Raw genomic sequence first — 6,000 nt, 5'->3', positions numbered from 1 at the left:
CGGGGTCAGATACAACCTCGTGATTGCTGAATGAGACCATAGCGACGAGGCTGGGCTGAGGTCACGCTATGAAGTCAGCATGCTGGTTGGGTCCATCTGGTCAGGGTCCAGACCAACAGGGCACACGGCCAGACACAGGCATAGCTCTGCCAGACTGGGGAACCAGGACAGGGACTGATGGCCCTGAGGGGCTGACGTGGGGTCCTGGGCTGTGGGGTGGGTGGGGGGAACCACAGGGGAACTGGGCAGGGTCACCAAGCCCTATTAGGGCCCTCAGAGTGCTGGCACCTCAGGCATTTCAAAACTACCATTAGATTCCCCTCTCAACCTCAAGAGTATGTTACCTAGTTTAAAGTAAAATTAAAAAAAAAAATCAACTTTGTATTACAAATGCTTTCAGTTTATAAAAAATTATCAAAATTAAACAATAATGTTGTATTGCTTATGCTGTTTAATTTTTACTTCTCCTTCAGCTTAACTAACTAAAAATATGCTTCCTAATGATCAAAAAATGAATTTCCTTTTCAAATTACCGAGTACAAGTTTGTCTTGCTAATGCTGCTGTGAAATGTTTACATAATAGAAACTTTACAAATGCTTCAGTTCTATTCTTAAATCATTAAACAATTCCTCTTTTTTAAAGTTAGCCTTGTGTTTCTGCCAAATTGGACTTGATACTGCCAACTCATTCAGACTGCATCCCTGCAGGAAAGGACATGGGGCTATATCGGCCCACAAACTGAACATGAGTTGATGGTGTTGCGTGATTGCAAAAAAAGCAAACATTTTACTGAGAAGTATAAATAGAATTGCCATTGGTAAAACACGTGAAGTAAACCGCGCAGTTGATTCAGGACTGGTGATGTCTCGGCTGGAGTAATGTGACCTGTACTGAGCATTAAACAGCACTTTCAGGAGCATGATTAGGATGGTAAGAGGCAGAAAATGTGACTCAGGAGGAACAACTTGAAAGAATTTTGGCCTGGGTATGAATATATGATAGAATTCAGGGAGAAAAATCTTCCAAAATATCTCTTTCCTGCAATGAGAAAGACACTTTTTGTATTTATTTCTATGTTGGTTGGTAATAGACTGACTAAAGATCTTGATTTGGGCAAGTTAGACATGAAATACAAGTACAGTCTTAAAAAAAAAATAAAAATTAGTTAATATGATGCTTTCATCAGGACATAGGATTTCCCTTTTTCTTCTTCCAAACCAGTAGCCCTGGAAGCTAACATCTCCCCAGTGCCATAGCAGCACTGCAGGAGACAGAGATCCAAGAGTCTGCCATGGTTCAAACAATGGTCTGACAGGGTCCAAATCTCCTGAGCAGTTACAGCTTGACACAAGGACATTTCCCAAGTTCCAGTCTTAAATATTTAAACTGAGCCAGCCATCTTAACCACTTCAGCAACAGGGAAATCTTTCCTTTCCTGTAGTCTCCTTACTGTTAGATTGCCAAAGAGGGTTGTACTCATATACTGGAGTTTTCTAACAATAGTTTCCGACATGAAGGCAAATGAGATGACATTCAATGCTCCTTCTAGTAGTTTTTTCTAGGACTATTTCAAGTAGAGTTTTTCATATATCCATAATACATCCGGGAAGATCTGACAGATCTGACAGAAAAATTCATTAAACAATAGCTTATAGGGGGTGGGAGGAAATCATAAGCACAGCTACTTGTGAAAAATCTTGAGTAGGAGTTTTAAAGCTGTGCCATATGAAAACAATCTGGGAAATAGGATTAGGCACCTGTCAGAAGAGAGGGCAAAACCACTGTATTTTCTGTCAGAAACACCTTGACAATGTAAGACCCTTACTAATTTATTTAAATGCGGGTTAACTCTTGCAAAAATACCTGTATCTCATATGCATCCATAAAAAAAATAATAATAAAAATCTGCCACTTACTTTATTTATATTATTGCAACTATAGATTCATTGTGTAATGCATCCTTCTGTAATAATCACCTTTAACTACAGATGCAACTTGAACATTATTCCTTTCACCTATTTTAAACTGTTTTTCTGGTTCAAATATTATGGAGTCCTGGATATGGTCACTTAAGAATCACTCTAAAACTCTGTACAGACAGAGATAACGATCAAATGCTTACTAGCAATCAGATCTTCATTCTTACATGAACAGAATTCGAACCACATTTTCCATACACTCTGAAATGCTGCACATTAAAGTGCTACTTCTATGTCTTTTTCAAGGATAGCCTGCAATGGTGCATGACAAAATTAATACAAATACAAACTCTAGCAAGAAAATAATTAGCAGCAGACTCGGGCAAATAAATACCTACTAATTCTGTCTAATGCCAAAATGCTCCAGGCCTCAAGTGGAAGACATCTACAGGTGACAGGAGACATCACTTTTTCCTGTTTCTTTGCTTTTCCTTTTGAGCTGAAAAGGTCTTCTTCCCAAAGCAGAGCTTTCTTACAACTCAGGGACACATTTATTGTAAGAGATTCAAGACCAGCTAAGGAACCTGAAGGTGCACAAGTCCATGGGACCTGAAGAGATCTGCAGGTCCTGAAGGAACTGGTGGATGTAGTTGCTAAGCCACTGTCCATCATATTTGAGAAGTCATGGCAGTCCTGTGAAGTTCCTGCTGACTGGAAGAGGGGAAATATAACCCCCATTTACAAAAAGGGAAAAAAGGAAGACCCAGAGAACTGGGTCTGGAAGGAAGACAGGTGAGACCAGTCAGTTTCACCTTTGTGCCTGGCAAGATCATGGAGCAGATCCTCCTGGAAACTATGCTAAGGCACGTGGAAAATAAGGAGGTGATTGGTGACAGCCAACATGGCTTTGCTAAGGGCAGATTGCATCTGACAAATCCGGTGGACTTCTACAATGGGGTTACAGCATTAGTGGATAGAGAAGAGGAACTGACAACATCTACCTGGACTTGTGCAAAGCATGTGACACTGTCCCCCATGATATCTTTGTCTCTAAATTGGAGAGACATGGATGTGATAGATGGACCCCTTGGTGGGTAAAGAATTGACTGGATGGCCACACTCAACGGCTCAATGTCCAGTTGGAAGTCAGTAACAAGTGGTGTCCCTCAGGGGTCTGTCTTGGGACTGGTGCTGTTTAACATCTTTGTCAGTGACATGGACAGTGGGATTGAGTGCACCCTCAGCAAGTCTGCCAATGACACCAAGCTGTGTGGTGCAGTCAACACTCAGAAGGGAAGGGATTCTCAAACCCCTGGATGGGTTTGAGAAGTAGGCCCACGTGAACCTCATGAGGTTCAACAAGGCCTAGTGCAAGGTCCTGCATCTGGACTGGGGCAATCCCAAGCACAAATATAGGTTGGGCAGGAAATGGATTGAGGGCAGCCTTGAGGAGAAGGACCTGAGGGTCTTGGTTGACGAGAATCTCGACATGAGCTGGCAAGGTGTGCTTGCAGCCCAGAAAGCCAACTGTATCCTGGGTTGCATAAAAAGCAGGTGGCCAGCAGGTCGAGGTAGGTGATTCTCCCTCTCTGCTCTGCTCTCATAAGACTCTACCTGGAGCACTGTGTATAGCTCTGGGGCCCCCAGCACAAGAAGGACATGGATCTATTAGAACGAGTTCAGAGGAGGGCCACAAAGATGATCAGGGGGCTGGAGAACCTCTCCTACAAAGACAGGCTGAGGGAGTTGGGGTTGTTCAGCCTGGAGAAGAGAAGGCTCCAGGGAGACCTTACAGTCTCCAGTACCTTACAGGTCTTCCAGTATCCAAAGAGGGCCTACAGGAAAGCTGGGGAGGGACTCTCTGTCAGGGAGTGTAGGGATAGGACAAGGAGTAATGGCTTTAAACTAAAAGAGGGTAGGTTGAGATTAGATATAAGGAAGAAATTCTTTACTCTGAGGGTGGTGAGGCAGTGGCACAGGCTGCCCAGAGAAGCTGTGGATGCCCCATCCCTGGAGGTGTTCAAGGCCAGGCTGGATGGGGCTTTGGGCAACCTGGTCTGGTGGGAGGTGTCCCTGCCCATGGCAGGGGGGTTCAGACTGGATGATCTTTAAGATCCCTTCCAACCCAAACTGTTCTATGAGATGGATATGATTTTGTTTTTATTGGTGTTTGAACATAATGAACAGAAATTAACATAAATTCTATTTCAAGGAAAACACAGAGGAATAAATTTATATGGAAAATACCGTAGAAAACTGTTTCTAAAGTCTGATTACATAAAAGAAAGTACAGCCACACTAACTTCACCTGAATTAGCTACTTCATTCCATGCCTTTAATAGCAGGAAAAAGGTGAGTCAGGACAAGTCCTTAGCAGGGGGTCAAACCTCAGAACAGGTATACATAGCAGTTACAGTGACTTTTGGCAGATTTTTTTTTTTTTTTTATAGCTAGTGTTGCAACACTAAGATAAAAATTACATCAGTACACATGGCTCTCTCTTGGACAAAAGTATGGCACTTAGGTTAGCATTCTATCAGAATAGTTTCAGTGTACCTACAAAGAAAGGAAAGAAGGAAGTTTCCATGTTGCTGTTTATTTTTATCATGACTAAGAAAGACCTGAAATGTGAGCTTGGTATGCCTGATATACCTATTTAAGGTAAAATTCAGGACTTGGATATTTATTCAGCCATCTGGACAAACCTCAGGAAGGGTAGATCATTAGTAACAGAAACTCCAGTTTTGAAGTTTGTTCAAAATGTTTTATTAATATTGCTTTTCATAATACTTTCTGAGATGGTAGAGGCCGGGAGAGGTTTATATAATGAATTTTCTGCTTAATTGCTAATCAAGTTTCTAGAAACAGAAGTTGGAAGCCTTTCAAATTTCCTTTGTTAATTAACCCCAAATGATTCTTTTGGAGCTAATTAACAGGAAATTCAGGAAAGGACAGATTCTGAGGAAGCCTTTTTTTATAGAATAGGAAGTAGTAGAATGGATACACGGCCTACAGATTAGATGCAAGGACATAAATTTAATATAGCTACAAAATTTTTATGTTTGTTGCTGCTTGACATTTAATTAATCTGCAACACATGAGTAATAGCAAAAACCTCAGTCCCAGACTTAGGTCTAAAGCTGTGTAATTCCTTTCGCGTGGCTACAGTATCTGCATGAAAGTAATTTCTGTTTACATACACGAATTTAGGAGAACAAAGCCACAGTCTTAGAGCACACCCATGTTGTATGCAAACAATTTTAGGATGTGCTGCACAGAAATGCTACAGACGGTGGCACAGATCGGCCGAACACCTGCTGTGTATGTGCTCTGTAATACTCCCCATCCCTCCCAGACATAACCCCGAATAGCACGGCTTAAACCCGCACACAACTCCACCCCCAAGAGCTAATCACATCACACTGGGGCTAAGGACTGCGTGCAGCTGATCCCCTTTGGGGAAGCTTAGATTTCACACTCGTTTAATAACATAATGAAAGCGAAACTTCACTCCTGGTACCAGGGGCAGGCCCCTGCTCTGTGTCTGGCCGAGGCCGGGGGACTGGTCTCCAGCTCAGGGTCCCACCTGAGCGCATCTGCGTGGCCTCACAGGCCCTTCATGCTCGGACACGTTACACAGCTGTGCTCCCGGGGCAGCTCAACACCAGGCCCTGTATAAAATAAATAATAAAATAAAAAACACGATGACACAGAGGCGCTGCCCCCCTTTTTTCCCGAGCAGCTCACCGAAGAGTTGCTAACGGGACCAGGGCGACCCGGAGGGGGCCGCCAGGGAGCGAGGGCCAAACGCGGAGGCTGAGGCCTTCGCTGCCCGCCCCTGGCTCAGCCCACGGACCGCAGGGAGCCGCGGCCCGGCCCGGGGCGAAGCGGGCGGGGGTCCGGGGGTGGGCTCCGGGCGGCACCGACCCCGCCACCGGCGCCCCTCGCCCCTCGGGGCCGGCCCCGGGTGGGGGTGCGCGGGGCCGGCGGTGACTCAGCGGCGGCGCCCCGGTGCCCCCCGCCTGGCGGCGGCGCCTTGCCGCGGCTCTGCCCCCTCCCTCCTTCCCTCCTCCCTCTCTC

General features: G+C 44.8%; 1 long non-coding RNA gene across 1 annotated transcript; it reads right to left on the bottom strand.

The window, feature by feature from the left end:
• Positions 1 to 4,062: 4,062 nt before the first annotated feature.
• On the bottom strand, positions 4,063 to 5,805 carry LOC310896797. Its single transcript, XR_014581845.1, has 2 exons — positions 5,668 to 5,805; positions 4,063 to 5,591 (listed from the first exon to the last, which is right to left on the bottom strand). It is a non-coding gene; the product is annotated as an uncharacterized lncRNA (long non-coding RNA).
• Between the last annotated feature and the right edge of the window lie 195 nt (positions 5,806 to 6,000).

This window comes from Anser anser, assembly GCF_964211835.1.
Source record: "Anser anser genome assembly, chromosome: 3".
In the NCBI taxonomy this organism is placed as follows: Eukaryota; Metazoa; Chordata; class Aves; order Anseriformes; family Anatidae; genus Anser; species Anser anser.
Note: the sequence above shows the minus strand (reverse complement) of the source record. Positions and strands in the feature narration are given on the sequence as shown.